This window comes from Myxocyprinus asiaticus, chromosome 1, assembly GCF_019703515.2.
Source record: "Myxocyprinus asiaticus isolate MX2 ecotype Aquarium Trade chromosome 1, UBuf_Myxa_2, whole genome shotgun sequence".
In the NCBI taxonomy this organism is placed as follows: Eukaryota; Metazoa; Chordata; class Actinopteri; order Cypriniformes; family Catostomidae; genus Myxocyprinus; species Myxocyprinus asiaticus.
Window position 1 is genome coordinate 10,900,005 of NC_059344.1, and position 25,855 is coordinate 10,925,859.

A 25,855-nucleotide genomic window follows, 5' to 3' on the forward strand; every position below is an offset into this window, starting at 1 on the left:
CCTCTCCCCTTTTCCCTTCCCTTGTCTCCCTCCCAGGTCACGAGGAAGGTGGGGAAAGACTGCCGTTAGGCGGGGCCAGAAAGGCAGCACCCCTGTGCACCCCCCCCCCACTTTCTGGGGTGGGGGGGGGGGGATATACGTCATGCTGGGGGTTCCCCGGTCTGGGGCAAAGGAGTGTGTGTCGAGGAGGACGGCGGAGCCGGGCCGTGACTATGCATGCCCGGCCCCCAATCGGGCTAATCAGCCGAGGAGAGGGATAAAGGCAGCCGGATGCGGAAGTTTGGGAGAGAGAGAGCCACATGCAGCTGCCATGTGTGCGTATGTGTTTTGTGTCTTTATGTTTTAATTTTGCATTAAATATTACTTTGATGGTTCGTCCGGTTCCTGCCTCTTCCTTTCCCATTTTAACCTTGTTACATTGGTGCCGAAACCCATGACCAATGTAACAGGGGGTTAAAATGGGAAAGGAGGAGGCGGGAACTGGCTGAACAGTCAAAGTAATATTTAATGTAAACTTCAACAAAAAGACATCAAGCACAAACACACACACAGCAGCTACGTGTGGCTTTCTCTCCCAAAATGCCACATCCGGCTGCCCTTATCCCTCTCCTCGGCTGAATAGTAAAAAAAAAAAAAATGTTTTATGCTAAAGGAAAGTGTCATACTGGTAGAATCAAATAGGTGGGAGCTTAGTCTGACCAAAACTGTTTAGATATAGAACAATCAAAAAACAGACTTTGAGTGAGTTTCTGTTTTTTTATAAGGACAAACTGCATTACATATGTGGGGGAATGGGACCGTTAAGAGTCATTCACTTTGGGCCAGAAGTCACTGCAGTGTAAATGAATATACGAGTGTTGAAGCCCTGCCTTCTATCATGTCTGGGCATGTTGTGCACTGACTAACTCTGAGAGATGCTGATCTTGGATCAGTTTCCCACTCATCAGATCGTACTGTATATTAATACATGAGTATTTATGGAAATGGACTTGGATCGGTGTAAAAGGACACACTTAAAATATATTGGAAAATTGGAAAATATGGAAATATACCAATTTAGCTTCAGATGGTATGGCTAAACTCCCATACAGGATAACAATACATTCAATTCCCCCATCTCTTTCTCCCTTGGAAAAAAAAAAATTATCAGGGGTTGATTCAATATTTTGACATAAAATTGCTCTTGTAAACTTTAGTACTGTTTGTCAATTCACAAAAAAATCTTTTTTACTGATTTATTCTTTTTGAGATCCAACCTATTACCAAAAAGTAGTGTAACCATTTAGTACCACAATATGTAAAAGTACCTGGTATTACCATCACAATTCAGCAGTTTCACCACAGTACTTTTTTTGTAAGGGAAATCAAATCCACAAGGGATTGTTTTATTGCATCATGACCATTAAGCCAGCTAATAGATTTAATGATAGACTGTTTGTTTTTTTCTTTTCTCTGTGTGTGTGAGCTAAAGAGCAAATGCCACATGAAGGGGGGGGGGGACGACAAATATTTGTCCTTTGTTTCCAGTAGCACCTGTGTGCTCTACTGTGAAGTCCAGCTGCAGTTTCATAAACCCCAGCTGAGAGCATGCAGACGAGAGTGAGAGAGCTGCAAACATGAGTGGGTGTGCACTCCATATTTCCATATTCAATGCACTCACATAATGGGATGTCAGAGAGACACATTAAGAGAGAAAAAGAGAGAGACAGAGATAGAAAACAGAATTTTGAATATCCTGTATAGTCAGATATTCAGGACAAATACAAAGGCCTAGTGGTGGGATTCTCGCTCTCTGTGCTTTAACAACAACAAAAAATATTAAAATACTACAAAAATTGTGCATCAGCTTTCATTGAATTTCATTACCAACATATTAAAACTAAAATCAACTATATTAATGCACAACGTGCAGGTGAAGAACCACCCAATACACGCAAAGTGCATTCAAATCGTTTAACACACACCGCCATGGATTATCCCACTTATAACATGGTCACCTGCCAGAATTGATTAGTTACAGCTGTCATTGATTTTTACAGTGCAAATTTTGACTGGAAGAATAACAATAACAGTTAACTTTATCTATGGGTCATTAGATCTAGAGTTCTGCCCGTTCTAAATCAGACACAGAGATAAATTAGAGCTATGATATCACAGTTTTTTGGAGAACAAACTCTCTTTATAAATTTAAATAGTCAATCCAGAAATAATAATAGCCACATAATGTAGAAGGGCTGACACTCCTCAGATCATGTAATATTTAAGTAATTTTCACATTAATGAGGAAAAATCAGCATTGCTGATGTGACGTTTGTAAAAGTAGCACTAACTGTTCAGGATGAGGAGAAAATCATCCAAAATGCTCCAAACCTGTAGACTTTGACATCTGAGACATCCATATGGTTTCCATTAAGGAGGCACGATTGGTTTAATTAATAATGAATACCTTGCACGGTAACAAAGCAGCAAAAGACTGTGTGTTATGAAACAGTCTCGATTCAGAGTTTCAGTAAGCGATGTGTGATTGAGAGGTGCCTTCTAGCACACATGTTGAGCAGGGCAGCAATTTTAGATGATGTTTACCATATTACAATTTAAATCGTCTTGCCTCATCTTGCAGGACAGCGTTACCTTCTCTCCCTCTCTGTACAAACAGCTGAATGTCAAACCATAATTTCCACACAAGCACTTTGGGCGAGTGACACAGGGCTGATGTCTTTTCCATGTTTCTGTTGCTTTATAGTTGATTTAAAGACCGCACAGCATGACTTGATGATGTTGTTTTGAGATGTGATGGTTAATCTCAGCTCTGAGACTATATTCGCATCTGGAGGTCATTTGAACAGAGGCATAAAACTCTTGCGATGTCTCATTATGGAGGACAGCAAAGCAGGCAAATTTATATTGGGATTAGGATTTGTAAACTCTATTCAAAATGCTACAATGAAAGCACTACAACACATTATTTTATATTTTACCTTGTGAATTTAATATACTGTATATACAGTTTTTTTTTTTTTTTTTTTTTTAAAAAACACTTTCTTCAACAAACCTCTTAAGCCCAAAGTATGCTTCAGTAAGACGCTGAGCATCCGTGTACAGGACGCTTGATGCAAATTTTGTGCGCAGCCCATTTTTTTCTAGCTGCGTCTTTGAACATGCAGAATGCGCATGCGCCTGGAATAATTTGCATGAATTAGTGGATCCACAAGGTGGCAATACTCACATTTGAGCCATTGCTGTCACAAAGAAATGCTAGATGAAGATGTAATTGCCGGTAAATAACAGGAGACGAAGGTAAAAACAACAGCAGTGGATATGCACATCAAGAGCGCGTGTGTGAGGAGGTCAGGAGATCCTTGCATTTGTATAACTTGAGTCTGAAGGAATATAAATACATCTTTATAGGTCTAAACTCCTGAAGAGATATAGTTTGGTTTCATATAGCAGTCATAGCGTGCATGCGCCAGCTGTCTGCGTATGCGCGCACTGTCAAATGAAGTACATTTTGAAACGCTTGCGTTCGTCTGTAAGCAGACACTATGCGTTCGCGTAAAAATCTAAGTATACTTTGGGCTTTTATTGCAACACGCTCCAAAAAAGTTTGGACAGTCGAGAGTTTACCACTATGTAACATCACAATTTGTTTGGACAACACTTGTTAAGCATTTGGACACTGAAGACACAAGTTTGTTAAGTTTAGCAAGCAGAATTTTCCACAATTCATCCATTTTGTAGGTCTTCAACTGTGCAATTGTTACCAAGTCGAATTTACAAACAAATGATGCTAGGCCTTTTCTCATAACTATCTTTATCGCAAAGCCTATTAACCAGCTCTATTAATCGAAAGTTCATCACAATAACTATTGACATGTTTCATTTACAACCAACCAGAAAGTGTATTACATTTGTATAAAGTTTTCTAAATGTTTGACAGTATATCTAAATTTATTGTTTAAAACCTAAACTCTATTCAGATTCAGTTCACATTGTTCTCGTTCTAAGCATCATTTACCTGTGTTGTTTACTTTCACAGCTCTGTGTTGAATACACCACCAGAAATGATATCATGCATGTAAACTCAACTCAAACTCAGAGAGCTGTGAACTGATTTCATGACAGTGTATCATCTCCCAGAATGGACAGTAATGTATTCCACTAGTCAGTCTGCTTATCAAAGCCAGAGTGACTCTGTACTGTGCATGTTGCGAGACATGTTGATGTGACATTGAAATGTTCTTCTTTAAAGGAAGCCAGAATTCTCAGTGTTTCTTACAGTCTGCCATGCTCTCCTGGGTACATTGTGTCCAAAAATATAGGCAGCAGGAATTCTCTGTGAGTGATATCATATTCTCTGAAAGGGCAGAAACACAGTGAAAAAGCCCCCTCTAATTGCACACTACACCAGCTCTCTCTCCTCCTCTCTTTCACACCACAGAAGCATATCACTCAACCCACACATCATCTGTATCAATCGTTTTATTGGACTCTGAATGTGTTGAAATATGATAATTGAAGGAGCAGGGGGAGAGAATGACAGCGTTGTAAAGGAAAGGAAAAATTGATTTACTTATAGGAATACAGGAAAGGAAAGGAAAGGAGAGGACAGAAAAAGAAAGGAAAGGATAGGAAAGTGAATTTACTTATAGGAATAAAGGACAGGACATGACAGGAAAGGAAAATTAATTTACTTATAGGAACACAGGATAGCAAAGTAAAGGAAAAGGAAAGGAAAATGAATGTATTAATAGAAGCACAGGACAGGAGAGGAGAGGAGAGGAGAGGACAGGACAGGACAGGAAAGGAAAGGAAAATAAATTTACTTATATGAAAACAGGACAGGATAGGAAAGGAAAGGAAAGGAAAGGAAAATTAATTTACATATAGGAATACAGGACAGCAAAGGAAAGGAAAAGGAAAGTAAAATGAATTTATTAATAGAAGGACAGGACATGACAGGACAGGAAAGGAAAAGAAAGAAAGGAAAGGAAAATTAATTTACTTGGAGGAATACAGGAAAGGAAAGGAAAGGAAAAGATAGGACAGGAAAATTAATTTACTTATAGGAAAACAGGTCAGGACAGGAAAGGAAAATGATTATACTTATAGGAATACAGGAAAGGAAAGGAAAGGAAAGGAAAGGAAAGGAAAGGAATGGAAAATGAATTTACTTATAGGAATACAGGACAGCAATGGAAAGGAAAAGGAAAGTAAAATGAATTTATTAATAGAAGGACAGGACAGGACAGGAAAGGAAAAGAAAGAAAGGAAAGGAAAATGAATTTACTTGGAGGAATACAGGAAAGGAAAGAAAATGAAAAGATAGGATAGGAAAATGAAATTTCTTATAGGAAAACAGGTCAGGACAGGAAAGGAAAATGATTATACTTATAGGAATAAAGGAAAGGAAAGGAAAGGAAAGGAAAGGAAAGGAAAGGAAACGGAAAGGAAAGGAAAATGAATTTACTTATAGGAATACAGGACAGCAATGGAATGGAAAAGGAAAGTAAAATGAATTTATTAATAGAAGGACAGGACAGGACAGGAAAGGAAAAGAAAGAAAGGAAAGGAAAATGAATTTACTTGGAGGAATACAGGAAAGGAAAGAAAATGAAAAGATAGGATAGGAGAAATGAACTTTCTAATAGGAAAACAGGTCAGGACAGGAAAGGAAAATGATTATACTTATAGGAATAAAGGAAAGGAAAGGAAAGGAAAGGAAAGGAAAGGAAAGGAAATGGAAAGGAAAGGAAAGGAAAGGAAAGGAAAGGAAAATAAATTTACTTATAGGAATACAGGACAGCAATAGAAAGGAAAAGGAAAGGAAAGGAAAAGAAACATGAATTTACTTATAGGAATACAGAAAAGGACAGGAAAGGACAGAAAAGGAAAGGAAAGGAAAATGAATTTACTTGGAGGAATACAGGAAAGGAAAGGAAAGGAAAGGAAAAGATAGGATAGGAAAATGAATTTTCTTATAGGAAAACAGGTCAGGACAGGAAAGGAAAATGATTATACTTATAGGAATACAGGAAAGGAAAGGAAAGGAAAGGAAAGGAAAGGAAAGGAAAGGAAAGGAAAGGAAACGGAAAGGAAAGGAAAGGAAAATGAATTTACTTATAGGAATACAGGACAGCAATGGAAAGGAAAGGAAAGGAAAGGAAACGGAAAGGAAAGGAAAGGAAAGGAAAGGAAAGGAAAGGAAAATGAATTTACTTATAGGAATACAGGACAGCAATAGAAAGGAAAAGGAAAGGAAAGGAAAAGAAACGTGAATTTACTTATAGGAATACAGAAAAGGACAGGAAAGGACAGAAAAGGAAAGGAAAGGAAAATGAATTTACTTGGAGGAATACAGGAAAGGAAAGGAAAGGAAAAGATAGGATAGGAAAATGAATTTTCTTATAGGAAAACAGGTCAGGACAGGAAAGGAAAATGATTATACTTATAGGAATACAGGAAAGGAAAGGAAAGGAAAGGAAAGGAAAGGAAAGGAAAGGAAAGGAAAGGAAAGGAAACGGAAAGGAAAGGAAAGGAAAATGAATTTACTTATAGGAATACAGGACAGCAATGGAAAGGAAAGGAAAGGAAAGGAAAGGAAAGGAAAGGAAAGGAAAGGAAAGGAAAATGAATTTACTTATAGGAATACAGGACAGCAATAGAAAGGAAAAGGAAAGGAAAGGAAAAGAAACGTGAATTTACTTATAGGAATACAGAAAAGGACAGGAAAGGACAGAAAAGGAAAGGAAAGGAAAATGAATTTACTTGGAGGAATACAGGAAAGGAAAGGAAAGGAAAGGAAAGGAAAGGAAAGGAAAGGAAAAGATAGGATAGGAAAATGAATTTTCTTATAGGAAAACAGGTCAGGACAGGAAAGGAAAATGATTATACTTATAGGAATACAGGAAAGGAAAGGAAAGGAAAGGAAAGGAAAGGAAAGGAAAGGAAACGGAAAGGAAAGGAAAATGAATTTACTTATAGGAATACAGGACAGCAATGGAAAGGAAAGGAAAGGAAAGGAAAGGAAAGGAAAGGAAAGGAAAGGAAAATGAATTTACTTATAGGAATACAGGACAGCAATAGAAAGGAAAAGGAAAGGAAAGGAAAAGAAACGTGAATTTACTTATAGGAATACAGAAAAGGACAGGAAAGGACAGAAAAGGAAAGGAAAGGAAAATGAATTTACTTGGAGGAATACAGGAAAGGAAAGGAAAGGAAAGGAAAAGATAGGATAGGAAAATGAATTTTCTTATAGGAAAACAGGTCAGGACAGGAAAGGAAAATGATTATACTTATAGGAATACAGGAAAGGAAAGGAAAGGAAAGGAAAGGAAAGGAAAGGAAACGGAAAGGAAAGGAAAATTAATTTACTTATAGGAATACAGGACAGCAATGGAAAGGAAAAGGAAAGGAAAGGAAAGGAAAGGAAAGGAAAGGAAAGGAAAGGAAACGGAAACGGAAAGGAAAGGAAAGGAAAGGAAAGGAAAATGAATTTACTTATAGGAATACAGGACAGCAATAGAAAGGAAAAGGAAAGGAAAGGAAAAGAAACGTGAATTTACTTATAGGAATAAAGAAAAGGACAGGAAAGGACAGAAAAGGAAAGGAAAGGAAAATGAATTTACTTGGAGGAATACAGGAAAGGAAAGGAAAGGAAAGGAAAGGAAAGGAAAGGAAAGGAAAAGATAGGATAGGAAAATGAATTTTCTTATAGGAAAACAGGTCAGGACAGGAAATGAAAATGATTATACTTATAGGAATACAGGAAAGGAAAGGAAAGGAAAGGAAAGGAAAGGAAAGGAAACGGAAAGGAAAGGAAAATGAATTTACTTATAGGAATACAGGACAGCAATGGAAAGGAAAGGAAAGGAAAGGAAAGGAAAGGAAAGGAAAGGAAAGGAAAATGAATTTACTTATAGGAATACAGGACAGCAATAGAAAGGAAAAGGAAAGGAAAGGAAAAGAAACGTGAATTTACTTATAGGAATACAGAAAAGGACAGGAAAGGACAGAAAAGGAAAGGAAAGGAAAATGAATTTACTTGGAGGAATACAGGAAAGGAAAGGAAAGGAAAAGATAGGATAGGAAAATGAATTTTCTTATAGGAAAACAGGTCAGGACAGGAAAGGAAAATGATTATACTTATAGGAATACAGGAAAGGAAAGGAAAGGAAAGGAAAGGAAAGGAAAGGAAAGGAAAGGAAAGGAAACGGAAAGGAAAGGAAAGGAAAATGAATTAACTTATAGGAATACAGGACAGCAATGGAAAGGAAAGGAAAGGAAAGGAAAGGAAAGGAAAGGAAAGGAAAGGAAAATGAATTTACTTATAGGAATACAGGACAGCAATAGAAAGGAAAAGGAAAGGAAAGGAAAAGAAACGTGAATTTACTTATAGGAATACAGAAAAGGACAGGAAAGGACAGAAAAGGAAAGGAAAGGAAAATGAATTTACTTGGAGGAATACAGGAAAGGAAAGGAAAGGAAAAGATAGGATAGGAAAATGAATTTTCTTATAGGAAAACAGGTCAGGACAGGAAAGGAAAATGATTATACTTATAGGAATACAGGAAAGGAAAGGAAAGGAAAGGAAAGGAAAGGAAAGGAAAGGAAAGGAAAGGAAAGGAAAGGAAAGGAAATTGAAAGGAAAGGAAAATGAATTTACTTATAGGAATACTGGACAGCAATGGAAAGGAAAAGGAAAGGAAAGGAAAGGAAAGGAAAGGAAAGGAAAATGAATTTACTTATAGGAATACAGGACAGCAATGGAAAAGAAAAGAAAGGAAAGGAAAGGAAAGGACAGGCAAGGACAGGAAAGGAAAGGAAAGGAAAGGAAAATAAATTAACTTAGAGGGATACAGGACAGGAAAGGAAAGGAAAATGAATTTGTTTAGAGGAATACAGGACAGGACAAGAAAGGAGAGGAAAGGAAAAGGATAGGAAACTGAATTTACTTATAGGAAGAAAGGAAAGGAAAATGAATTTACTTATAGGAATACATGACAGGAAAGGAAAGGAAAGGAAAATTAATATACTTATATGAAAACAGGACAGGTCGGGACAGGAAAGGACAGGAAAGGCAAGAAAACTTAATTTACTTATAGGAATACATGACAGGAAATGACAGGAAAGGAAAATGAATATATTAATAGAAGGACAGGAAAGGACAGGACAGGACAGGAAAGGAAAGAAAAGAAAGGAAAATGAATTTACTTATAGGAATACAGGATAGGAAAGGAAAGGAAAGGAAATGAAAGGAAAATGAATTTATTAATAGAAGGACAGGACAGGAAAGTAATATTATATCTCTGCCCAGACGTAAACCTCTTATTAGGAAAGGAAATTATTTATAGAAGAACAGACAGGACAGGAAAGGAAAGAAAAGGAAACGAAAAGAAAGGAAAGGAAAATGAATTTACTTATAAAAGGACAGGACAGGACAGGACAGGAAAGGAAAGGAAAGGAAAAGAAAACGTATTTACTTATTGGAATACAGGACATGAAAGTACATGAAAGGACAGGAAAGAAAAGGACATGAAAGGAAAGGAAAGGAAAGGAAAGGAAAGGAAAGGAAAGGAAAGGAAAGGAAAATGATTTTACTTATAGGAATACAGGACATGAAAGGACAGGAAAGCAAAGGAAAATTATTTTACTTATAGGAATACAGGAAAGGAAAGGAAAGGAAAGGAAAGGAAAGGAAAGGAAAGGGAAAAGAATTTACTTATAGAAGGACAAGAAAGGAAAGGAAAGGAAAGGAAAGGAAAGGAAAGGAAAGGACATGAAAGGAAAGGAAAGGAAAGGAAAATTATTTTACTTATAGGAATACAGGACATGAAAGGACAAGAAAGGACAGGAAAGCAAAGGCAGATTATTTTACTTATAGGAATACAGGAAAGGAAAGGAAGTGAAAGGAAAGGAAAGGAAAGGAAAGGAAAGGAAAATGATTTTACTTATAGGAATACAGGACATGAAAGGAAAGGAAAGGAAAGGAAAGGAAAGGAAAGGAAAGGAAAGGACATGAAAGGAAAGGAAAGGAAAGGAAAGGAAAATGATTTTACTTATAGGAATACAGGACATGAAAGGACAGGAAAGGACAGGAAAGCAAAGGCAAATTATTTTACTTATAGGAATACAGGAAAGGAAAGGAAAATGATTTTACTTATAGGAATACAGGACATGAAAGGAAAGGAAAGGAAAGGAAAGGAAAGGAAAGGGAAAAGAATTTACTTATAGAAGAACAAGAAAGGAAAGGAAAGGAAAGGAAAGGAAAGGACATGAAAGGAAAGGAAAGGAAAGGAAAGGAAAGGAAAGGAAAGGAAAATTATTTTACTTATAGGAATACAGGACATGAAAGGACAAGAAAGGACAGGAAAGCAAAGGCAGATTATTTTACTTATAGGAATACAGGAAAGGAAAGGAAAGGAAAGGAAAGGAAAGGAAAATGATTTTACTTATAGGAATACAGGACATGAAAGGAAAGGAAAGGAAAGGAAAGGAAAGGACATGAAAGGAAAGGAAAGGAAAGGAAAGGAAAGGAAAGGAAAGGAAAGGAAAATGATTTTACTTATAGGAATACAGGACATGAAAGGACAGGAAAGGACAGGAAAGCAAAGGCAAATTATTTTACTTATAGGAATACAGGAAAGGAAAGGAAAATCATTTTACTTATAGGAATACAGGACATGAAAGGAAAGGAAAGGAAAGGAAAGGAAAGGAAAGGAAAGGAAAGGAAATTGCTTATAGAAGGACAGAGAGGAAAGGAAAGGAAAGGAAATTACTTATAGAAGGACAGACAGGACAGGAAAGGAAAGGAAAGGAAAGGAAAGGAAAGGAAAGGAAAGGAAAGGAAATTACTTATAGAAGGACAGACAGGACAGGAAAGGAAAGGAAAGGAAAGGAAAGGAAAGGAAAGGAAATTACTTATAGAAGGACAGAGAGGAAAGGAAAGGAAAGGAAAGGAAAGGAAAGGAAAGGAAAGGAAAGGAAAGGACATGAAAGGAAAGGAAAGGAAAGGAAAGGAAAATGATTTTACTTATAGGAATACAGGACATGAAAGGACAGGAAAGGACAGGAAAGCAAAGGCAAATTATTTTACTTATAGGAATACAGGAAAGGAAAGGAAAATGATTTTACTTATAGGAATACAGGACATGAAAGGAAAGGAAAGGAAAGGAAAGGAAAGGAAAGGAAAGGAAAGGAAAGGGAAAAGAATTTACTTATAGAAGAACAAGAAAGGAAAGGAAAGGAAAGGAAAGGAAAGGAAAGGACATGAAAGGAAAGGAAAGGAAAGGAAAATTATTTTACTTATAGGAATACAGGACATGAAAGGACAAGAAAGGACAGGAAAGCAAAGGCAGATTATTTTACTTATAGGAGTACAGGAAAGGAAAGGAAAGGAAAGGAAAGGAAAATGATTTTACTTATAGGAATACAGGACATGAAAGGAAAGGAAAGGAAAGGAAAGGAAAGGAAAGGAAAGGAAAGGAAAGGAAAGGACATGAAAAGAAAGGAAAGGAAAGGAAAGGAAAGGAAAGGAAAGGAAAGGAAAATGATTTTACTTATAGGAATACAGGACATGAAAGGACAGGAAAGGACAGGAAAGCAAAGGCAAATTATTTTACTTATAGGAATACAGGAAAGGAAAGGAAAATGATTTTACTTATAGGAATACAGGACATGAAAGGAAAGGAAAGGAAAGGAAAGGAAAGGAAAGGAAAGGAAAGGAAATTACTTATAGAAGGACAGAGAGGAAAGGAAAGGAAAGGAAATTACTTATAGAAGGACAGACAGGACAGGAAAGGAAAGGAAAGGAAAGGAAAGGAAAGGAAAGGAAATTACTTATAGAAGGACAGACAGGACAGGAAAGGAAAGGAAAGGAAAGGAAAGGAAAGGAAATTACTTATAGAAGGACAGAGAGGAAAGGAAAGGAAAGGAAAGGAAAGGAAAGGAAAGGAAAGGAAATTACTTATAGAAGGACAGACAGGACAGGAAAGGAAAGGAAAGGAAATTACTTATAGCAGGACAGACAGGACAGGAAAGGAAAGGAAAGGAAAGGAAAGGAAAGGAAAGGACAGGCAAGGAAAGGAAAGGAAAGGAAAGGAAAGGAAAGGAAAGGAAAATGATTTTACTTATAGGAATACAGGACATGAAAGGAAAGGAAAGGAAAGGAAAGGAAAGGAAAGGAAAGGAAAGGAAAATGTATTTACTTATAGGAATAAAGGACAAGAAAGGAAAGGACAGGAAAGAAAAGAAAAGAACATGAAAGGAAAGGAAAGGAAAGGAAAGGAAAGGAAAGGAAATTACTTATAGAAGACAGGAAAGGAAAGGAAAGGAAAGGAAAGGAAAGGAAAGGAAAGGAAAGGAAAGGAAAGGAAATTACTTATAGAAGGACAGACATGACAGGAAAGGACAGGACAGGAAAGGAAAGGAAAGGACAGGAAAGGAAAATGAAATTACTTATAGGAATACAGGACATGAAAGGACAGGAATGGACAGGAAAGCAAAGGAAAATTATTTTACTTATAGGAATACAGGAAAGGAAAGGAATGGAAAGGAAAGGAAAGGAAAGGAAAGGAAAATGAAATTACTGATAGAAGGACAGGAAAGGAAAGGGAAGGAAAGGAAAGGAAAGGAAAGGAAAATGATTTTACTTATAGGAATACAGGACATGAAAGGACAGGAATGGACAGGAAAGCAAAGGAAAATTATTTTACTTATAGGAATACAGGAAAGGAAAGGAATGGAAAGGAAAGGAAAGGAAAATGAAATTACTGATAGAAGGACAGGAAAGGAAAAGAAAGGAAAGGAAAGGAAAATGATTTTACTTATAGGAATACAGGACATGAAAGGACAGGAATGGACAGGAAAGCAAAGGAAAATTATTTTACTTATAGGAATACAGGAAAGGAAAGGAATGGAAAGGAAAGGAAAGGAAAATGAAATTACTGATAGAAGGACAGGAAAGGAAAGGGAAGGAAAGGAAAGGAAAGGAAAGGAAAGGAAAGGAAAGGAAAGGAAATTACTTATAGAAGGACAGACAGGACAGGAAAGGAAAGGAAAGGAAAGGAAAGGAAATTACTTATAGAAGGACAGAGAGGAAAGGAAAGGAAAGGAAAGGAAAGGAAAGGAAAGGAAAGGAAAGGAAAGGAAAGGACATGAAAGGAAAGGAAAGGAAAGGAAAGGAAAATGATTTTACTTATAGGAATACAGGACATGAAAGGACAGGAAAGGACAGGAAAGCAAAGGCAAATTATTTTACTTATAGGAATACAGGAAAGGAAAGGAAAATGATTTTACTTATAGGAATACAGGACATGAAAGGAAAGGAAAGGAAAGGAAAGGAAAGGAAAGGAAAGGGAAAAGAATTTACTTATAGAAGAACAAGAAAGGAAAGGAAAGGAAAGGAAAGGAAAGGAAAGGACATGAAAGGAAAGGAAAGGAAAGGAAAATTATTTTACTTATAGGAATACAGGACATGAAAGGACAAGAAAGGACAGGAAAGCAAAGGCAGATTATTTTACTTATAGGAATACAGGAAAGGAAAGGAAAGGAAAGGAAAGGAAAATGATTTTACTTATAGGAATACAGGACATGAAAGGAAAGGAAAGGAAAGGAAAGGAAAGGACATGAAAAGAAAGGAAAGGAAAGGAAAGGAAAGGAAAGGAAAGGAAAGGAAAGGAAAGGAAAGGAAAATGATTTTACTTATAGGAATACAGGACATGAAAGGACAGGAAAGGACAGGAAAGCAAAGGCAAATTATTTTACTTATAGGAATACAGGAAAGGAAAGGAAAATGATTTTACTTATAGGAATACAGGACATGAAAGGAAAGGAAAGGAAAGGAAAGGAAAGGAAAGGAAAGGAAAGGAAAGGAAAGGAAAGGAAAGGAAATTACTTATAGAAGGACAGAGAGGAAAGGAAAGGAAAGGAAATTACTTATAGAAGGACAGACAGGACAGGAAAGGAAAGGAAAGGAAAGGAAAGGAAATTACTTATAGAAGGACAGACAGGACAGGAAAGGAAAGGAAAGGAAAGGAAAGGAAAGGAAATTACTTATAGAAGGACAGAGAGGAAAGGAAAGGAAAGGAAAGGAAAGGAAAGGAAAGGAAATTACTTATAGAAGGACAGACAGGACAGGAAAGGAAAGGAAAGGAAATTACTTATAGCAGGACAGACAGGACAGGAAAGGAAAGGAAAGGAAAGGAAAGGAAAGGAAAGGACAGGCAAGGAAAGGAAAGGAAAGGAAAGGAAAGGAAAGGAAAATGATTTTACTTATAGGAATACAGGACATGAAAGGAAAGGAAAGGAAAGGAAAGGAAAGGAAAGGAAAGGAAAGGAAAATGTATTTATTATAGGAATAAAGGACAAGAAAGGAAAGGACAGGAAAGAAAAGAACATGAAAGGAAAGGAAAGGAAAGGAAAGGAAAGGAAAGGAAATTACTTATAGAAGACAGGAAAGGAAAGGAAAGGAAAGGAAAGGAAAGGAAAGGAAAGGAAAGGAAAGGAAAGGAAAGGAAATTACTTATAGAAGGACAGACATGACAGGAAAGGACAGGACAGGAAAGGAAAGGAAAGGATAGGATAGGAAAATGAATTTACTTATAGAAGGACAGGAAAGGAAAATGAAATTACTTATAGGAATACAGGACATGAAAGGACAGGAATGGACAGGAAAGCAAAGGAAAATTATTTTACTTATAGGAATACAGGAAAGGAAAGGAATGGAAAGGAAAGGAAAGGAAAGGAAAGGAAAATGAAATTACTGATAGAAGGACAGGAAAGGAAAGGGAAGGAAAGGAAAGGAAAGGAATGGAAAATGATTTTACTTATAGGAATACAGGACATGAAAGGACAGGAATGGACAGGAAAGCAAAGGAAAATTATTTTACTTATAGGAATACAGGAAAGGAAAGGAATGGAAAGGAAAGGAAAGGAAAATGAAATTACTGATAGAAGGACAGGAAAGGAAAAGAAAGGAAAGGAAAGGAAAATGATTTTACTTATAGGAATACAGGACATGAAAGGACAGGAATGGACAGGAAAGCAAAGGAAAATTATTTTACTTATAGGAATACAGGAAAGGAAAGGAATGGAAAGGAAAGGAAAGGAAAATGAAATTACTGATAGAAGGACAGGAAAGGAAAGGGAAGGAAAGGAAAGGAAAGGAAAGGAAAGGAAAGGAAAGGAAAGGAAAGGAAAGGAAATTACTTATAGAAGGACAGACATGACAAGAAAGGACAGGAAAGGAAAGGAAAGGAAAGGATAGGAAAATGAATTTACTTATAGAAGGACAGGACAGGACAGGAAAGGAAAGGGAAGGAAAGGAAAGGAAAATGAATTTAATTATAGAAGGACAAGAAAGGAAAATGAAATTACTTATGGAAGGACAGGACAGGAAAAGAAAGGAAAGGAAAGGAAAATGATTTTACTTATAGGAATACAGGACATGAAAGGACAGGAATGGACAGTAAAGCAAAGGAAAATTATTTTACTTATAGGAATACAGGAAAGGAAAGGAAAGGAAAAGATAGGATAGGAAAATGAATTTTCTTATAGGAAAACAGGTAAGGACAGGAAAGGAAAATGATTATACTTATAGGAATAAAAGAAAGGAAAGGAAAGGAAAGGAAAGGAAAGGAAAAGAAAGGAAACGGAAAGGAAAGGAAAATGAATTTACTTATAGGAATACAGGACAGCAATGGAAAGGAAAAGGAAAGGAAAGGAAAGGAAAGGAAAGTAAAGGAAAGGAAACGGAAAGGAAAGGAAAGGAAAATGAATTTACTTATAGGAATACAGGACAGCAATAGAAAGGAAAAGGAAAGGAAAGGAAAAGAAACGTGAATTTACTTATAGGAATACAGGAAAGGACAGAAAAGGAAAGGAAAGGAAAATGAATTTACTTGGAGGAATACAGGAAAGGAAAGGAAAGGAAAGGAAAGGAAAGGAAAGGAAAAGATAGGATAGGAAAATGAATTTTCTTATAGGAAAACAGGTCAGGACAGGAAAGGAAAATGATTATACTTATAGGAATACAGGAAAGGAAAGGAAAGGAAAGGAAAGGAATGGAAAGGAAAGGAAACGGAAAGGAAAGGAAAATGAATTTACTTATAGGAATACAGGACAGCAATGGAAAGGAAAAGGAAAGGAAAGGAAAAGAAAGGAAAGGAAAGGAAAGGAAAGGAAAATGAATTTACTTATAGGAATACAGGACAGCAATGGAAAAGAAAAGAAAGGAAAGCAAAGGAAAGGACAGGCAAGGACAGGAAAGGAAAGGAAAGGAAAGGAATGGAAAGGAAAGGAAAGGAAAATAAATTAACTTAGAGGGATACAGGATAGGAAAGGAAAGGAAAATGAATTTGTTTAGAGGAATACAGGACAGGACAAGAAAGGAGAGGAAAGGAAAAGGATAGGAAAGTGATTTTACTTATAGGAAGAAAGGAAAGGAAAATGAATTTACTTATAGGAATACATGACAGGAAAGGAAAGGAAAGGAAAATTAATATACTTATATGAAAACAGGACAGGTCGGGACAGGAAAGGACAGGAAAGGCAAGAAAACTTAATTTACTTATAGGAATACATGACAGGAAATGACAGGAAAGGAAAATGAATATATTAATAGAAGGACAGGAAAGGACAGGACAGGACAGGAAAGGAAAGAAAAGAAAGGAAAATGAATTTACTTATAGGAATACAGGATAGGAAAGGAAAGGAAAGGAAATGAAAGGAAAATGAATTTATTAATAGAAGGACAGGACAGGAAAGTAATATTATATCTCTGCCCAGACGTAAACCTCTTATTAGGAAAGGAAATTACTTATAGAAGAACAGACAGGACAGGAAAGGAAAGAAAAGGAAACGAAAAGAAAGGAAAGGAAAATGAATTTACTTATAAAAGGACAGGACAGGACAGGACAGGACAGGAAAGGAAAGGAAAGGGAAGGAAAGGAAAATGAAATTACTTACAGAAGGACAGGACAGGAAAGGAAAGGAAAGGAAAGGAAAACGTATTTACTTATTGGAATACAGGACATGAAAGTACATGAAAGGACAGGAAAGAAAAGGACATGAAAGGAAAGGAAAGGAAAGGAAAGGAAAGGAAAGGAAAGGAAAGGAAAGGAAAATGATTTTACTTATAGGAATACAGGACATGAAAGGACAGGAAAGCAAAGGAAAATTATTTTACTTATAGGAATACAGGAAAGGAAAGGAAAGGAAAGGAAAGGAAAGGGAAAAGAATTTACTTATAGAAGGACAAGAAAGGAAAGGAAAGGAAAGGAAAGGAAAGGAAAGGAAAGGACATGAAAGGAAAGGAAAGGAAAGGAAAATTATTTTACTTATAGGAATACAGGACATGAAAGGACAAGAAAGGACAGGAAAGCAAAGGCAGATTATTTTACTTATAGGAATACAGGAAAGGAAAGGAAAGGAAAGGAAAGGATAGGAAAGGAAAGGAAAGGAAAGGAAAGGAAAGGAAAGGAAAGGAAAATGATTTTACTTATAGGAATACAGGACATGAAAGGAAAGGAAAGGAAAGGAAAGGAAAGGAAAGGAAAGGACATGAAAGGAAAGGAAAGGAAAGGAAAGGAAAGGAAAGGAAAGGAAAATGATTTTACTTATAGGAATACAGGACATGAAAGGACAGGAAAGGACAGGAAAGCAAAGGCAAATTATTTTACTTATAAGAATACAGGAAAGGAAAGGAAAGGAAAGGAAAGGAAAGGAAAGGAAAGGAAAGGAAAATGATTTTACTTATAGGAATACAGGACATGAAAGGACAGGAAAGGACAGGAAAGCAAAGGCAAATTATTTTACTTATAGGAATACAGGAAAGGAAAGGAAAGGAAAGGAAAGGAAAGGACATGAAAGGAAAGGAAAGGAAAGGAAAGGAAAATGATTTTACTTATAGGAATACAGGACATGAAAGGAAAGGAAAGGAAAGGAAAGGAAAGGAAAGGAAAGGGAAAAGAATTTACTTATAGAAGGACAAGAAAGGAAAGGAAAGGAAAGGAAAGGAAAGGAAAGGAAAGGAAAGGACATGAAAGGAAAGGAAAGGAAAGGAAAGGAAAGGAAAGGAAAATTATTTTTACTTATAGGAATACAGGACATGAAAGGACAAGAAAGGACAGGAAAGCAAAGGCAGATTATTTTACTTATAGGAATACAGGAAAGGAAAGGAAAGGAAAGGAAAGGAAAGGAAAATGATTTTACTTATAGGAATACAGGACATGAAAGGAAAGGAAAGGAAAGGAAAGGAAAGGAAAGGAAAGGAAAGGAAAGGACATGAAAGGAAAGGAAAGGAAAGGAAAGGAAAATGATTTTACTTATAGGAATACAGGACATGAAAGGACAGGAAAGGACAGGAAAGCAAAGGCAAATTATTTTACTTATAGGAATACAGGAAAGGAAAGGAAAATTATTTTACTTATAGGAATACAGGACATGAAATGACAAGAAAGGACAGGAAAGCAAAGGCAGATTATTTTACTTATAGGAATACAGGAAAGGAAAGGAAAGGAAAGGAAAGGAAAGGAAAGGAAAGGAAAGGAAAGGAAAGGAAAGGAAAGGAAAATGATTTTACTTATTGGAATACAGGACATGAAAGGAAAGGAAAGGAAAGGACATGAAAGGAAAGGAAAGGAAAGGAAAGGAAAGGAAAGGAAAGGAAAATGATTTTACTTATAGGAATACAGGACATGAAAGGACAGGAAAGGACAGGAAAGCAAAGGCAAATTATTTTACTTATAGGAATACAGGAAAGGAAAGGAAAGGAAAGGAAAGGAAAGGAAAGGAAAATGATTTTACTTATAGGAATACAGGACATGAAAGGACAGGAAAGGACAGGAAAGCAAAGGCAAATTATTTTACTTATAGGAATACAGGAAAGGAAAGGAAAGGAAAGGAAAGGAAAGGAAAGGAAAGGAAAGGAAAGGAAAGGAAAGGAAAGGACATGAAAGGAAAGGAAAGGAAAGGAAAGGAAAATGATTTTACTTATAGGAATACAGGACATGAAAGGAAAGGAAAGGAAAGGAAAGGAAAGGAAAGGAAAGGAAAGGAAACGAAAGGAAAGGAAAGGAAAGGAAAGGGAAAAGAATTTACTTATAGAAGGACAAGAAAGGAAAGGAAAGGAAAGGAAAGGAAAGGAAAGGAAAGGAAAGGAAAGGAAAGGAAAGGACATGAAAGGAAAGGAAAGGAAAGGAAAGGAAAGGAAAATTATTTTTACTTATAGGAATACAGGACATGAAAGGACAAGAAAGGACAGGAAAGCAAAGGCAGATTATTTTACTTATAGGAATACAGGAAAGGAAAGGAAAGGAAAGGAAAGGAAAGGAAAGGAAAGGAAAGGAAAATGATTTTACTTATAGGAATACAGGACATGAAAGGAAAGGAAAGGAAAGGAAAGGAAAGGAAAGGAAAGGAAAGGAAAGGAAAGGAAAGGACATGAAAGGAAAGGAAAGGAAAGGAAAGGAAAATGATTTTACTTATAGGAATACAGGACATGAAAGGACAGGAAAGGACAGGAAAGCAAAGGCAAATTATTTTACTTATAGGAATACAGGAAAGGAAAGGAAAATGATTTTACTTATAGGAATACAGGACATGAAAGGAAAGGAAAGGAAAGGAAAGGAAAGGGAAGGAAAGGAAAGGAAAGGAAAGGAAAGGAAAGGAAAGGAAATTACTTATAGAAGGACAGAGAGGAAAGGAAAGGAAAGGAAATTACTTATAGAAGGACAGACAGGACAGGAAAGGAAAGGAAAGGAAAGGAAATTACTTATAGAAGGACAGACAGGACAGGAAAGGAAAGGAAAGGAAAGGAAAGGAAATTACTTATAGAAGGACAGAGAGGAAAGGAAAGGAAAGGAAAGGAAAGGAAAGGAAAGGAAAGGAAATTACTCATAGAAGGACAGACAGGACAGGAAAGGAAAGGAAAGGAAATTACTTATAGAAGGACAGACAGGACAGGAAAGGAAAGGAAAGGAAAGGAAAGGAAAGGAAAGGAAAGGACAGGCAAGGAAAGGAAAGGAAAGGAAAGGAAAGGAAAGGAAAGGAAAGGAAAGGAAAGGAAAGGAAAATTATTTTTACTTATAGGAATACAGGACATGAAAGGACAAGAAAGGACAGGAAAGCAAAGGCAGATTATTTTACTTATAGGAATACAGGAAAGGAAAGGAAAGGAAAGGAAAGGAAAGGAAAGGAAAGGAAAGGAAAATGATTTTACTTATAGGAATACAGGACATGAAAGGAAAGGAAAGGAAAGGAAAGGAAAGGACATGAAAGGAAAGGAAAGGAAAGGAAAGGAAAATGATTTTACTTATAGGAATACAGGACATGAAAGGACAGGAAAGGACAGGAAAGCAAAGGCAAATTATTTTACTTATAGGAATACAGGAAAGGAAAGGAAAATGATTTTACTTATAGGAATACAGGACATGAAAGGAAAGGAAAGGAAAGGAAAGGAAAGGAAAGGAAAGGAAATTACTTATAGAAGGACAGAGAGGAAATGAAAGGAAAGGAAATTACTTATAGAAGGACAGACAGGACAGGAAAGGAAAGGAAAGGAAAGGAAATGAAAGGAAAATGAATTTATTAATAGAAGGACAGGACAGGAAAGTAATATTATATCTCTGCCCAGACGTAAACCTCTTATTAGGAAAGGAAATTACTTATAGAAGAACAGACAGGACAGGAAAGGAAAGAAAAGGAAACGAAAAGAAAGGAAAGGAAAATGAATTTACTTATAAAAGGACAGGACAGGACAGGACAGGACAGGAAAGGAAAGGAAAGGGAAGGAAAGGAAAATGAAATTACTTACAGAAGGACAGGACAGGAAAGGAAAGGAAAGGAAAAGAAAACGTATTTACTTATTGGAATACAGGACATGAAAGTACATGAAAGGACAGGAAAGAAAAGGACATGAAAGGAAAGGAAAGGAAAGGAAAGGAAAGGAAAGGAAAATGATTTTACTTATAGGAATACAGGACATGAAAGGACAGGAAAGCAAAGGAAAATTATTTTACTTATAGGAATACAGGAAAGGAAAGGAAAATGATTTTACTTATAGGAATACAGGACATGAAAGGAAAGGAAAGGAAAGGAAAGGGAAGGAAAGGAAAGGAAAGGAAAGGAAAGGAAAGGAAAGGAAAGGAAAGGAAAGGAAAGGAAAGGAAAGGAAAGGAAATTACTTATAGAAGGACAGAGAGGAAAGGAAAGGAAAGGAAATTACTTATAGAAGGACAGACAGGACAGGAAAGGAAAGGAAAGGAAAGGAAATTACTTATAGAAGGACAGACAGGACAGGAAAGGAAAGGAAAGGAAAGGAAAGGAAATTACTTATAGAAGGACAGAGAGGAAAGGAAAGGAAAGGAAAGGAAAGGAAAGGAAAGGAAAGGAAAGGAAATTACTCATAGAAGGACAGACAGGACAGGAAAGGAAAGGAAAGGAAATTACTTATAGAAGGACAGACAGGACAGGAAAGGAAAGGAAAGGAAAGGAAAGGAAAGGAAAGGAAAGGACAGGCAAGGAAAGGAAAGGAAAGGAAAGGAAAGGAAAGGAAAGGAAAGGAAAGGAAAGGAAAATTATTTTTACTTATAGGAATACAGGACATGAAAGGACAAGAAAGGACAGGAAAGCAAAGGCAGATTATTTTACTTATAGGAATACAGGAAAGGAAAGGAAAGGAAAGGAAAGGAAAGGAAAGGAAAGGAAAGGAAAATGATTTTACTTATAGGAATACAGGACATGAAAGGAAAGGAAAGGAAAGGAAAGGAAAGGACATGAAAGGAAAGGAAAGGAAAGGAAAGGAAAATGATTTTACTTATAGGAATACAGGACATGAAAGGACAGGAAAGGACAGGAAAGCAAAGGCAAATTATTTTACTTATAGGAATACAGGAAAGGAAAGGAAAATGATTTTACTTATAGGAATACAGGACATGAAAGGAAAGGAAAGGAAAGGAAAGGAAAGGAAAGGAAAGGAAATTACTTATAGAAGGACAGAGAGGAAATGAAAGGAAAGGAAATTACTTATAGAAGGACAGACAGGACAGGAAAGGAAAGGAAAGGAAAGGAAATGAAAGGAAAATGAATTTATTAATAGAAGGACAGGACAGGAAAGTAATATTATATCTCTGCCCAGACGTAAACCTCTTATTAGGAAAGGAAATTACTTATAGAAGAACAGACAGGACAGGAAAGGAAAGAAAAGGAAACGAAAAGAAAGGAAAGGAAAATGAATTTACTTATAAAAGGACAGGACAGGACAGGACAGGACAGGAAAGGAAAGGAAAGGGAAGGAAAGGAAAATGAAATTACTTACAGAAGGACAGGACAGGAAAGGAAAGGAAAGGAAAGGAAAACGTATTTACTTATTGGAATACAGGACATGAAAGTACATGAAAGGACAGGAAAGAAAAGGACATGAAAGGAAAGGAAAGGAAAGGAAAGGAAAGGAAAGGAAAATGATTTTACTTATAGGAATACAGGACATGAAAGGACAGGAAAGCAAAGGAAAATTATTTTACTTATAGGAATACAGGAAAGGAAAGGAAAGGAAAGGAAAGGAAAGGGAAAAGAATTTACTTATAGAAGGACAAGAAAGGAAAGGAAAGGAAAGGAAAGGAAAGGAAAGGACATGAAAGGAAAGGAAAGGAAAGGAAAATTATTTTACTTATAGGAATACAGGACATGAAAGGACAAGAAAGGACAGGAAAGCAAAGGCAGATTATTTTACTTATAGGAATACAGGAAAGGAAAGGAAAGGAAAGGAAAGGAAAGGATAGGAAAGGAAAGGAAAGGAAAGGAAAGGAAAGGAAAGGAAAGGAAAGGAAAGGAAATTACTTATAGAAGGACAGAGAGGAAAGGAAAGGAAAGGAAATTACTTATAGAAGGACAGACAGGACAGGAAAGGAAAGGAAAGGAAAGGAAATTACTTATAGAAGGACAGACAGGACAGGAAAGGAAAGGAAAGGAAAGGAAAGGAAATTACTTATAGAAGGACAGAGAGGAAAGGAAAGGAAAGGAAAGGAAAGGAAAGGAAAGGAAAGGAAATTACTCATAGAAGGACAGACAGGACAGGAAAGGAAAGGAAAGGAAATTACTTATAGAAGGACAGACAGGACAGGAAAGGAAAGGAAAGGAAAGGAAAGGAAAGGAAAGGAAAGGACAGGCAAGGAAAGGAAAGGAAAGGAAAGGAAAGGACATGAAAGGAAAGGAAAGGAAAGGAAAGGAAAATGATTTTACTTATAGGAATACAGGACATGAAAGGACAGGAAAGGACAGGAAAGCAAAGGCAAATTATTTTACTTATAGGAATACAGGAAAGGAAAGGAAAATTATTTTACTTATAGGAATACAGGACATGAAATGACAAGAAAGGACAGGAAAGCAAAGGCAGATTATTTTACTTATAGGAATACAGGAAAGGAAAGGAAAGGAAAGGAAAGGAAAGGAAAGGAAAGGAAAGGAAAATGATTTTACTTATTGGAATACAGGACATGAAAGGAAAGGAAAGGAAAGGAAAGGAAAGGAAAGGAAAGGACATGAAAGGAAAGGAAAGGAAAGGAAAGGAAAGGAAAGGAAAGGAAAGGAAAGGAAAATGATTTTACTTATAGGAATACAGGACATGAAAGGACAGGAAAGGACAGGAAAGCAAAGGCAAATTATTTTACTTATAGGAATACAGGAAAGGAAAGGAAAGGAAAGGAAAGGAAAGGAAAGGAAAGGAAAATGATTTTACTTATAGGAATACAGGACATGAAAGGACAGGAAAGGACAGGAAAGCAAAGGCAAATTATTTTACTTATAGGAATACAGGAAAGGAAAGGAAAGGAAAGGAAAGGAAAGGAAAGGAAAGGAAAGGAAAGGAAAGGAAAGGACATGAAAGGAAAGGAAAGGAAAGGAAAGGAAAATGATTTTACTTATAGTAATACAGGACATGAATGGAAAGGAAAGGAAAGGAAAGGACATGAAAGGAAAGGAAAGGAAAGGAAAGGAAAGGAAAGTTATGTTTACTTATAGGAATACAGGACATGAAAGGACAAGGAAAGGAAAGGAAAGGAAAGGCAGATTATTTTACTTATAGGAATACAGGACAGGAAAGGACAGGAAAGGAAAGGAAAGCAAAGGCAAATTATTTTACTTATAGGAATACAGGACATGAAAGGAAAGGAAAGGAAAGGAAAGGAAAGGAAAGGAAAGGAAAGGAAAGGAAAGGAAAGGACATGAAAGGAAAGGAAAGGAAAGGAAAGGAAAATGATTTTACTTATAGGAATACAGGACATGAAAGGACAGGAAAGGACAGGAAAGCAAAGGCAAATTATTTTACTTATAGGAATACAGGAAAGGAAAGGAAAATGATTTTACTTATAGGAATACAGGACATGAAAGGAAAGGAAAGGAAAGGAAAGGGAAGGAAAGGAAAGGAAAGGAAAGGAAAGGAAAGGAAAGGAAAGGAAAGGAAAGGAAATTACTTATAGAAGGACAGAGAGGAAAGGAAAGGAAAGGAAATTACTTATAGAAGGACAGACAGGACAGGAAAGGAAAGGAAAGGAAAGGAAATTACTTATAGAAGGACAGACAGGACAGGAAAGGAAAGGAAAGGAAAGGAAAGGAAATTACTTATAGAAGGACAGAGAGGAAAGGAAAGGAAAGGAAAGGAAAGGAAAGGAAATTACTCATAGAAGGACAGACAGGACAGGAAAGGAAAGGAAAGGAAATTACTTATAGAAGGACAGACAGGACAGGAAAGGAAAGGAAAGGAAAGGAAAGGAAAGGAAAGGAAAGGACAGGCAAGGAAAGGAAAGGAAAGGAAAGGAAAGGAAAGGAAAGGAAAGGAAAGGAAAGGAAAATTATTTTTACTTATAGGAATACAGGACATGAAAGGACAAGAAAGGACAGGAAAGCAAAGGCAGATTATTTTACTTATAGGAATACAGGAAAGGAAAGGAAAGGAAAGGAAAGGAAAGGAAAGGAAAGGAAAGGAAAATGATTTTACTTATAGGAATACAGGACATGAAAGGAAAGGAAAGGAAAGGAAAGGAAAGGAAAGGAAAGGACATGAAAGGAAAGGAAAGGAAAGGAAAGGAAAATGATTTTACTTATAGGAATACAGGACATGAAAGGACAGGAAAGGACAGGAAAGCAAAGGCAAATTATTTTACTTATAGGAATACAGGAAAGGAAAGGAAAATGATTTTACTTATAGGAATACAGGACATGAAAGGAAAGGAAAGGAAAGGAAAGGAAAGGAAAGGAAAGAAAATTACTTATAGAAGGACAGAGAGGAAATGAAAGGAAAGGAAATTACTTATAGAAGGACAGACAGGACAGGAAAGGAAAGGAAAGGAAAGGAAAGGAAAGGAAATTACTTATAGAAGGACAGACAGGACAGGAAAGGAAAGGAAAGGAAAGGAAAGGAAAGGAAATTACTTATAGAAGGACAGAGAGGAAAGGAAAGGAAAGGAAAGGAAAGGAAAGGAAAGGAAAGGAAAGGAAATTACTCATAGAAGGACAGACAGGACAGGAAAGGAAAGGAAAGGAAATTACTTATAGAAGGACAGACAGGACAGGAAAGGAAAGGAAAGGAAAGGAAAGGAAAGGAAAGGACAGGCAAGGAAAGGAAAGGAAAGGAAAGGAAAGGAAAGGAAAATGATTTTACTTATAGGAATACAGGACATGAAAGGAAAGGAAAGGAAAGGAAAGGGAAAAGAATTTACTTATAGAAGGACAAGAAAGGAAAGGAAAGGAAAGGAAAGGAAAGGAAAGGACATGAAAGGAAAGGAAAGGAAAGGAAAGGAAAGGAAAGGAAAATTATTTTTACTTATAGGAATACAGGACATGAAAGGACAAGAAAGGACAGGAA